We start from the raw sequence: 10724 nt of genomic DNA, 5'->3' as shown, positions 1-10724 counted from the left end.
ATGAATTGAATACCGCGTCTTGTGGGCTTCATGCATGACTATCTCTCTGAATTCCCCAAATTTGGGAACCCAAATTCTATTCATGAAGTAGTGGGTTCCGTCGTCTTTAACTTCGAGCTCCTTCTCCATTCCTCGTAGTGATTCACTAGCGACATTCTTCGGCTTTAATGCGTCCAGTTGGGCTTCTTTGATTTGTGAGGCTAGATGAGATTGGATGGTGATTGACAGAGTCTTCACACGACGACTTGAATACTCCTTTCTGATCAGGGCATCGGCTACTACGTTAGCCTTGCCTGGATGGTATTTGATCTCACACTCATAATCATTTAACAGCTCAACCCATCTTCGCTGCCTCATGTTTAGTTCTTTTTGATTTAGAATGTGCTGGAGGCTCTTGTGCTCTGTAAAGATGGTGCACTTTGTACCGTATAGGTAATGCCTCCAAATTTTCAAGGCGAAGACCACCGCCCCCACTTCGAGATCGTGCGTGGTATAATTTACTTCATGAGTTTTCAGTTGTTTGGATGCATAAGCAATTACCTTCTCTCGTTGCATGACGATAAAACCTAAACCTTGATTCGAAGCATCACAGTAAACTATGAAGGCTTCGGTTCCCTCCAGTAAAGATAGTACTGGAGCACTACAGAGGGCCTGCTTCAAGGTTTGGAAGGCGAGCTCTTGCTTCTCGGTCCAGTTGAAGGCTATGCCTTTTTGTGTCAATGTGGTGAGGGGTTTGGCTATCTTGGAGAAGTTCTGAATGAATCTTCGGTAGTAGTCTGTGAGACCCAAGAATTGGCGAATTTCTTTTGGTGTTGCCGGAATTGCCCATTTTTCGATTGCTTTGATCTTGGAGGGGTCCACATGTATTCCTTCCTGACTGACTACATGGCCCAGAAAGTTTACACTGCGGAGCCAGAATTCACACTTGGAGAGTTTCGCATACAACTTTTCAGCCCGCAGGGTTTCTAAAATCTGTCGGAGGTGTTGGCTATGATATTCTTCACTTCGAGAGTACACGAGAATATCATCGATGAAAACGATTACGAATTTATCAAGGAATGGGCGGCAGACTCGTTTCATGAGGTCCATAAATGCAGCGGGGGCATTTATTAGACCGAAGGGCATTACGACAAATTCGTAATGACCGTAACGAGTTCGGAAAGCAGTCTTAGGAATGTCCTCATCTCGGACTATGAGTTGATGATAACCGGATCTCAGATCTATCTTTGAAAAGTAACTAGCTCCTTGGAGCTGGTCAAATAGATCATCGATTCGTGGAAGTGGATACCGGTTTTTGATGGTGAGTTTTTTAATTCCCTATAGTCGATGCACATCCTGAAAGATCTGTCTTTCTTTTTAACGAAAAGAACTGGAGCTCCCCATGGCGAGAAGTTGGGTTTGATGAATCCTTTATTCAGAAGTTCGCTTAGTTGACTTGATAACTCTTGCATTTCAGCAGCAGCCAACCTATAGGGTGATTTGGCGATTGGAGTGGCTCCAGGCACTAGGTCGATTCGGAATTCGATTTGTCTTTCTGGGGGTATTCCTGGAAGATCTTCTGGAAACACATCCGGGAAGTCACACGCCACTGGGATGTTGTGAATGTTCGCTTCCTCTTTGGTTTTATCCAGCACATGAGCAAGGAATGCGTAGTTCTTCTTTTGTAGACACTTTTGTGCCTTGATACTGGAGATAAGACGAAGGTTTGCGTCGGGTTTATCTCCGTAGATTATTAGGGTTTCATGATTAGGAAGATGAAGGCGAACGGCCTTCTCGTGACACATAATATCGGCATGATGGGGGCTTAATCAATCCATGTCGATGATCACATCAAAACTCCTAATATTTACTGGCATCAAATTTATTTGGAAAGAGTGGTTGTTTAGTGTTAACGTACATCCTATATAGACATCTTTGGTTGTTTCCGTTTTCCCATTAGCCATTTCCACCGTAAAGGCTTCGTTGAGCTTCTAGGGTTGTTGATTTAGCAAGTGTTTGAATTTATTACTAACAAAACTTCGTTCCGCCCCACTATCAAATAAGATGCATGCATACAAGTTTTTAAGTAGGAACGTATACGTGACAACGGATGGGTCCTGCACTGCTTCACCCTGACCCATTGTCAGCACTCTCCCGGCTGCCCCTGCCCCTTGATTGTTTGCATTGGGGCAGTTTCGCCTTAAATGCCCGGTTTTCCCACATCCGTAATAGGTATAGCTGGCTCCAGCATTGGTGTTGTTGTTATTGTTGTTGTTGTTGTTGTTGTTGTTTGTCATCTGGTTCTGTTGAAGCTGGGTCCTAAAATACTGTATGGCCCTTCCGGTTGCACCTTGTGCAATTCATCTCTCTGCACTCTCCGTGATGGTGGAAGTTGCATTTGCTACACTTGGGAAGATTTCCTGAATACTGCTTTGGGGTATTTGGCGTGGATGAGGCTGGAGCATGTGGTGTGGTGGTAGCTTGTGTTGCAGCATAGACGAACACCGTTTGTTGCTTCTTAGATGATTCCGAGTTTTGCTTTCCCTTTCGCTTGTTGTTTTTCCCCTTCTTGTTCTCACCTTCTTTCTTCACCTCCGCTTCTGCTGTTTTGGCACCCTTTTTGTTGCCATGATCATACAATTTCTTGGTCAGTCTCTTGGCACTGTCAAACGTCTCAGGGTTTGCCGCAATGACATTCCCTTGGATAGGTGCAGTCAATCCCCAGATTAACCTCTCAATCTTTTTCCCTTCTGAGGTGATCATTCCGGGACATAGAAGAGATAGCTCACTAAACCTGGATATATATGCGTCGATATCGGAGTTTTCAACCGTGAGGTTCCACAACTCTTGTTCCATCTTCTGGATTTTGCCTCTTGGACAGTATTCAGCGAGCATCATTTCCTTAAGTTCTTCCCACGGCATCGCGTTCGCCATCGGGAGAGTCATGGCCTCTATGTGGCCATTCCACCAGGTGAGGGCTTGGTCAACGAAGGTGCAGGCTGTGAACTTGACCTTACACTCATCCGGACACCCGCGGATTTCGAAAACAAATTCTATTTTATCGACCCATTGCTTAAGGGCTATTACGCCTGCTGTCCCATTAAAGGTCCGAGGTTTGGCGTTGGTAAAGTCCTTGTAGGTGCATGTTCGAGCGGCTTCGTTGTTCGTCCCTTGATTTGTGCTTCTGGCTCCCGGCCCGTTACCTTCTCCGTTGTTTCCATTGCGAATCTGCGCAAGTGCTGCAGTGACCGCAGCGGACACTGCTTCCTGAAATGCATCTGAGTTTATCTCAGGTGGGGTCGGTGTTGCGTTGTTTCCATGGTTGGGTCTTTGAGGCATCTTTCTGTTATGCAATGGAAAGATGTTGAGTGCCTATTGTTTTGCGAGTTTGGGATCCCATAGACTAGGCGTATAGTGTGTGTATTTAAGTAATTTCATGCATTAACATAAAACAAGGAAAATAAAACACATAGCAGATGACAACGTCATGATAAAACATAAAGCATTTTCATTAATACTAATAGTTTTGATACATGAAAATTTGCCAGATGGCATACAGTACATGGGGGAAATATAAAATCCGGCAGCATAACGACCCTATGAGTAGTGTGGTCATTTAAATATAGAGTCGATAGTACATAACATAGTACGCCTAAGAGAAACCTAATACTAATAGGATACACTACTAATCCTGATCATACTGAGAAGTGTCTAAAGGTTGTAGCGAAATCATATACCAAAATGTTGCGCCAACAACTGAGCCATCTCGGTCATTTCTCCGATGACCTCATCCCTTTCCTGCTCAGCTTGCACGGCTCATGCCTCCATAGCAAACAGCTGCTGCCGAAGTGTGGCGACCTCTGCTTCCAGAGAACAATCCTCACCAACTGGATCCGCTGGCGGAGCAGGGTGGTCCTGGTGTGCCTCGTCGGTAGGTGGTTCGACAGGGGCCTCATTCGTGTCCCTATCTTCCTCCATGTCCTCGTCAGTCCCCTCAAACTCATAGTCAGTATCAGTTTACTCGTCGGGCCCAACGTCATAGGCTCCCCCTTGTTCTTCTTCGGGATCCTCCTCAAGCATCCCTTGAGCCACTAGCGCTTGATAGAAATGTACTCCTTGCTGATCATCATCCATGGTGACTACATGGGAGCGTGGGAACAAGTCATGTTTTGATTATTCCTATAGTATATTTTAATTATTTAGATTTGAGTTCTCTAGAGTTATTGGAGAGTGAGGTAGGCTTTTGGATTCATTTCCCGCTATGATTACTCCCGAACACATGTTGGTCGTATTCTGAATAAATATAGTTGATCAGGCTATATTTATCCCTAACATGACTACATAACTGCCCAGGTTTAATCATAGTGTTCAGTTTCCTCCAGAAGCTGTTATTAAGTATTGTTAGGTTACTATTCTAATTTACGTACATAAGTGTGAAAATTTTGTTTTATTCAGAGTTATTTAGTCTCATTGAGTTTATAGTTGCATATCATGTATGGTTAGATATGCTAGTTCACTATAAACATTGCTCTGATAGCAACCTGTCACACCCCCGAACCAGACGGCGGAAACGTCCGGGGGCTCGTGTGACTAACAATTGAATTATCATCACAATGAATACACATGAAACATAACACATTCATCACCAACATTTCATATTACAACCAACATTGTTCATATCAAGTTCACTATAAACATTGCTCTGATACCAACCTGTCACACCCCCGAACCAGACGGCGGAAACGTCCGGGGGCTCGTGTGACTAACAATTGAATTATCATCACAATGAATACACATGAAACATAACACATTCATCACCAACATTTCATATTACAACCAACATTGTTCATATCAAGTACATTGTTATAAATACATAAGTTCAAATTATTAAAACTATCATGAGTGATGTTACATAAAACGAAACCATACACACTTGAAAACCTTCCAGCTTAACGATTACCTGAGAATACAAGTTATTTTGAAAAGGGTCAACATATATAATGTTGGTGACTTCATAAGTATGTTTGAGTAAAAGTCTTTGTATCCTTCGTAAAAACCCAGAAAATCCGATATTTTCTGTAAAATGTTTGAAAATGATGTGAAAATCAAGTATAAATGCATGTGTGAATTTCACAGTAGTAACATATATAAAAATAGTTTAGATTTCTTTATATTGTAGGTAAGTGACAGTTGTATATTAATCTTTTCCCAGAAAATCCGATATTTTTCGATTTATAAAAATGTCGAGGTTCTTGTATAGTTAGGTAAGTTGTTTCGTATTGACACAATCGAAGGATTAATCTCTGAAGTGTTAATTTTTGGTATTGGATCTCTATATGAGCCGTTATAATCATACATGATAATGACTAGGTTGCTTGTCTTAACATTTTTCCAAATGCCGGTATTTGCTCAAGGTTTTGTTGCCCTAGACTGGCCTAGTCTAGCTGTAGCGAACAGCTAAGGCGTGGGGGTCATCCCGTATAGATCTATACACAAACTCTCGCTCTCCCTCCAGGAGACTCTGATTATATCTACAAGCTACGACTGTACACTCAAGGTGCCACCCGTCACGTCTCACTAGATTCTTAACCTTTCGTACTATGTTTAATGCTTACATGTATGTTATGCGTTATCCATCCAAAGGTACATTTATACGTATACAAAGTTCAATAGTTATGTAAAGGTATAGCTACAATCTACTAAGTATGTGAATTTCAGTCCAAGCCCAATTAGCATGTAACTAGGTCACAAAGGCCCATTAACATGTAAGTGGGTAATTTGGGCCCAATAGGCATGTAAGTGGACCACCAAGGCCCAACAAACATGTGACCCATAGTTCAGGCCCAGATTAACATGTAAATGGGTCGCAAGGCCCAATAAATATGTCAAGGAAAATATTGGGCTCAATATACACTTAAATGGACCCTTAAGGCCCATTGGCCATGTAACGTGAATATTAGGCCCAATAAATTTGTTATCGTTGTATTACGTCCATTTGTTATTATTTCGTTATTTGTTTTAGTTCGAGATTTTCTGAATTGAATATAAAAAGTCCTCTTTTGTGAAAACGACGTTCTTGGTCGATAAGTTATAAAATTTTCAATTAAGGCCCAAAGTTTTGTAAAAATGACACTTTAGTCCATAATTTGTAAAAATTTGTAATTTTGTCCCAATGTCTAGAAATTCACGGTTTTAGTCCAAAAGTATATATTTTGACATTTAAGGCCCAGTTTTACAGAAAATTGCATTTTCAGCCCCTTGTTTGTAAAACTTTACACTTTCGGCCCAATTTTGATAACAGTTACATTTTTGGCCCTTTGGAAAGTATGTTTAACATAAAAATCCCCTTTTTATACACGTAAGACCTGTTTGGTCCCTATAAAAACATAAATGTCACTTTTTGCCCTTGTCTTTTGTTTTCTTTACAATTTTGACCCTTAACAAGGTTTTTGTTTTAACTTTTATTTCTTAAACATGTAATCACTTTTGGCTTGATAGTATGATGTATATAGTGTCTTAGTTCATGGATCTTTACTCAATGTCACTTAGAATGTCGAGATTTGTTTAGATCTAACACATTTTTACAAAATAAACTAAGAATTCACACAAGACATGCATATAACACATAGATCTACACATTTTACTTGTATTCTCCCCCAAAAATCATATAAAAACCGAAAACATGGGTGTATGAAGCTCACCTTTGCTTGATGTTTCGGTTTTTGAAGAATGAATAGAAAGGATTTTGGTCCTAGCAACACCTTGAAGTGGATCTCGAGCTTATGAAGCTTCTAAGGTGTGATCATGGAATAAAACTATGTAAGAAGGAGTTTTTCATGTTAAGATGGAAGAAGATACTTGTGTTTGACAATAACTTACCAAATATTGGAATGAATTGATGAAGAGCCTTAGAAATCTAGCCAATTTTCGAGATCTTGGAGAAAGGAGAAGATTCTTTGAGAGTGTTTGGAGATTGCTTGGAAAGTGTTTGGAAGAGTGTGTGTGTGTGTGTGTGCTTAGCTGTCGGCCGAGATATCAAGAAGAGAGGGGAGAGAAGGATAAGGTGACTTTGCATGGAAATATGAGAGACCATGCATTGTTACATTGTGAACAATATGGAGGTGGCACCTCCAAAGTCAACCCCCCCTCCATTTCATTTTTCATTTTTTTTGTTAAATGGTGTTGGGCCGAGAGTTTGGGCCAAAAAGGTAGGAATGGAATAGTTTGAGCCCAATAAACTTTAGTTAGGATTTTTGGAACCTAATCATAAAATTTTCGGCCCATTGGGCCCTTGGAAACACTTACGGCCCAAATAGAATAAAAGAATGGGTTTATGGCTCACTAAGGTTAATTGGATTAGCTATGGCCCAATAAGGCCCATTAGGTTTAGAATGAATCATTCTAGGCCCAAATGGTCCAAAATGTTATAGATTTGTGAATTGGGTCCATTTAGAATCCAAATAGGCTTTCCAAGCCCATAATAGTTTAATTGGATGCTTATTGGTCCATCAGGCCCAACAAGGAAATCCTAGTCTAATATGGACTCAAACCGGGATTCTTAGGGTTTTCAGACTCTTTGATGAACATGAAAGGTGAATTTAAATGAGCACTGAGTGATATTTGCTTAGAGTATATGTTTTACAATAGTTGAATGATTACACGAGAATAGAATTTCCTAGCTAAAATGCTAGTTGTGACAATTTATATGATTTTAAAATGAAATTTTTTTTGGAAATTTACGGTGTTACAAGTTGTTATCAGAGCCTTGGTTTGAGGGATTCAGATGCACCTTCGGGTATATTTGGATTCAAACTGAGGATTTGAGAAAAAATTTCAAAGGAAATGATTTTTCTAAAACGAGTAAGAGTTTCTAAGAGAAAAACGAGAACGAGCAGTGTGTACAATCAGCCAGAGCCCGAACGGTGATTTCCCAAAATACCCTTACTTAATTGTGTTATGAGTTATTATTGAGATATTAGTGATGCCTGCTAGAAGATAGGCTACGTATTTCGTGTGCTAGGGCTAGAGTTGCCTGATTTGTGATGTCTTAGCCTAGGAATTTTGCTATCTGTGATGTACTTTGAGTATGTGTTGAGTAAGAGTATCCAGTAGGAATCTTTTAGAGAGAACTTTGAGTAGAGGAGTAATCTAGGTGAGATCCCTAGATGAGTATTGGAGGGACCTACTAAGAGAGTAGTTAAATATCCACGAGAGGGTAGAGTTGCTTGAGTTCGTTGATACCTTTGAGTGTATGTGGAGTGGTCACCTAGAGTGGTTCTATGTGTTATATAGATTATTCGATGCCCGAATGCTACTTGCTTCGTGCTTTGTGGAACTCTTGATGATGGGAGTCAACTACTAAGTGAATATGACGATATTCAGGAGGTAGATGACTAGCATCATAATGAGTTCTTCAGCAGCTGATGGTGGAGAAGTGAGGGGACCCAGGAAGAGCCTAGGGAGTGGCCTTAGTCAGATGAGTATGCTGATAGAGGAGAGTATTCGCTGGGAAGCGACCAGGTTCATCGGGATTGGTGATCGAGAGGGTTGAGGAGCTACTTAGGAATTCTGGGACGATCCGTGTAGAAAGTACGGGTAGATGTGGCAGGTAGTATGGGCCCGTACTAATGAAAGCAAAGGACCCGTACTCGAAACAAGGAGAATACCAGAGGTTCTAAGTAGAAGATTGAGAGGAGATAACATGGTTCAAGTACCATGATTCGTGGCGGTTAGTTCTTCTGGTTTTACTAGTTACCCCGTGGTGGTTGGCTAGTCGGAGATCAGGTGATAGAGTGTGGGGCCAGAGGGCCATGTCGAGCAAGTGTTAATGGAGTATACCTGAACAGGGAAATCGAGTTCGTTTCCGAGGAATTTTATTGGTGAGATGTTAGTTGGAGTCGCAAGGATCAGGGATGAGTAGAGATGATTCTTATTGTAGGATCGAGGTCTGAGTCGAGCCGTCGGCTGATGAATGAGACGTCACCTTCTGTGGCAAGAGTTGCGTTGTTCCCGTTTTCTGGGAGAAGCGAAGGAGATATCGAGTTTTCGGTTTCAGAGTTTGGAGGAAAACCCCATGGGGTAGCATTGGTGGTGACCTTTTTATCAGAGTATGTGGGCAGTTTGTCTGCTGTGAGGTATTTCTGCTACCAAGGAGTCATTAGTGGAGACTGAGATGGAAGAGACCTAAGAAGGTGCCTTTAAGAGTGTGGCATGCTTTTAGAAGCAGTTTCAGGCGGTTAAGAGGAATATATATCGGGGCGGTGGCCCTCATTGTTATGTTGTGTATCGGTTGTGAGAATGAGGTTCTGTGCTTTGATGATGATTCCTGCGTTGGGAGGCTGATCGAGGAGTCAGAGACGTGGTGCGTGAGGAGTCCGACGGAATATCGGTCTGAGATTTCGAGATGACTAGAGGCAGTCGTGCTGGGAGGATTTTGAGATTTTGTCCGAGTTTCGGGATATTTGGAGTTGCTTGGTTTCCTTCACGAAGATCATTGAGTATTTTCGTGGTACGTTCCAAGAGTCAAGTGTGATGTACCTGGTGAAACAATCAATGGAGTAAATTGTTGATATGCCGACTGGTGATGGTTCGAACCCTAAGTGGGGGAGAACTGGGTATTCAATTGAGAAGATCATCAATTCGTTCAAGTGCGGTTAGAGAGCTAGTTATGAAGGACCGCGGTGCGGACACTTGAAAGCTGGGAGTTTGGTGGATGAAGCAAGGTGCGAGGCGGGATAATGTATGAGTATGTGCTTAAGGGAGGATGAGTGGATTCACGGCAGGTGGCCATTGGTCAGAGGATTTATTATGGCTAGAAATTTTTGGTTTTGAAAATGTTGAGTTCGAGGCGGATGGGTCGCTGAGTTCAGGGTGTAATAGCTGAGATTTGCAAGTATATGTATAGATTGTAATCTATACTCTAGAAGGGGGCAGCAATTGGTTCGTCGACCAATTACAGAGTCAGTATTAGTAGTTCCTTTGGGTGGTGTATAAGCTGGGTGGGTGTAAGCACCTATCTATGTTGAGCTGCGGAGCATGAATTGGTGAACTCAGTGTGGTGATGCGTGATGATGAGGTTATGGGGTGATAAGAAAGCAAGTGGATCCGGGTGGGAGTATTCGCTTGGGATTATCAGGAGAAACCGTGGAGTGAGCCCATGGTGAGTCAGTGAGCGAGAGAGTATTGTGATACTACGGGGAGCCGTAGTATTCACTGGATAGTGGGAGAGAGTGTCGTGATACTGCGGGGAACCGTGGTGTTCACTAGTCAGCGAGAGAGTGTCGTGATATTGCGGGGAGACATAGTATTCACCGGTTAGAGAGAGAGTGTTGTGATACTGCAGAGAGCCGTAGCATTCAGAAGTCAGTAAGAGAGTATCGCAAGACTACGGGGGGAGGCCGTAGCACTCGGTAGTCGATAAGAGTGAATATTGTTCTGCCGGGAGTTGTGTATTCACTAGTCAGGGTATGGCGTAGAGGACTTCATAGGCTTGGGTAGCCTTACCGCTTGAGTCTTTGGGGGCCTGGTTGCCGAACCAGGGGCGAGACGGGGGTCTCCATGTCAGTCGGGAATTGTTATATCCCAGGTTGAGTAGGGATTATCATAATCGGAAGGAATTAGAGAGACAGTGTGTGCATAAATCCACGAATTTTGGGTCATGAGTTGAGTACCAGATTGGAAATGAGTGGTTCCAATTCTTCCATTGAATCAGACTCTCGAGCTCGAGTCTGGATCCATTTGTCTAT

Source organism: Lactuca virosa, chromosome 4 (assembly GCF_052849685.1).
Source record: "Lactuca virosa cultivar CGN04683 chromosome 4, Lactuca_virosa_CGN04683_v6, whole genome shotgun sequence".
NCBI classification, from domain to species: domain Eukaryota; kingdom Viridiplantae; phylum Streptophyta; class Magnoliopsida; order Asterales; family Asteraceae; genus Lactuca; species Lactuca virosa.
The sequence above is the reverse complement of the archived record's forward strand: the minus strand, read 5'-3'. Positions refer to the sequence as shown.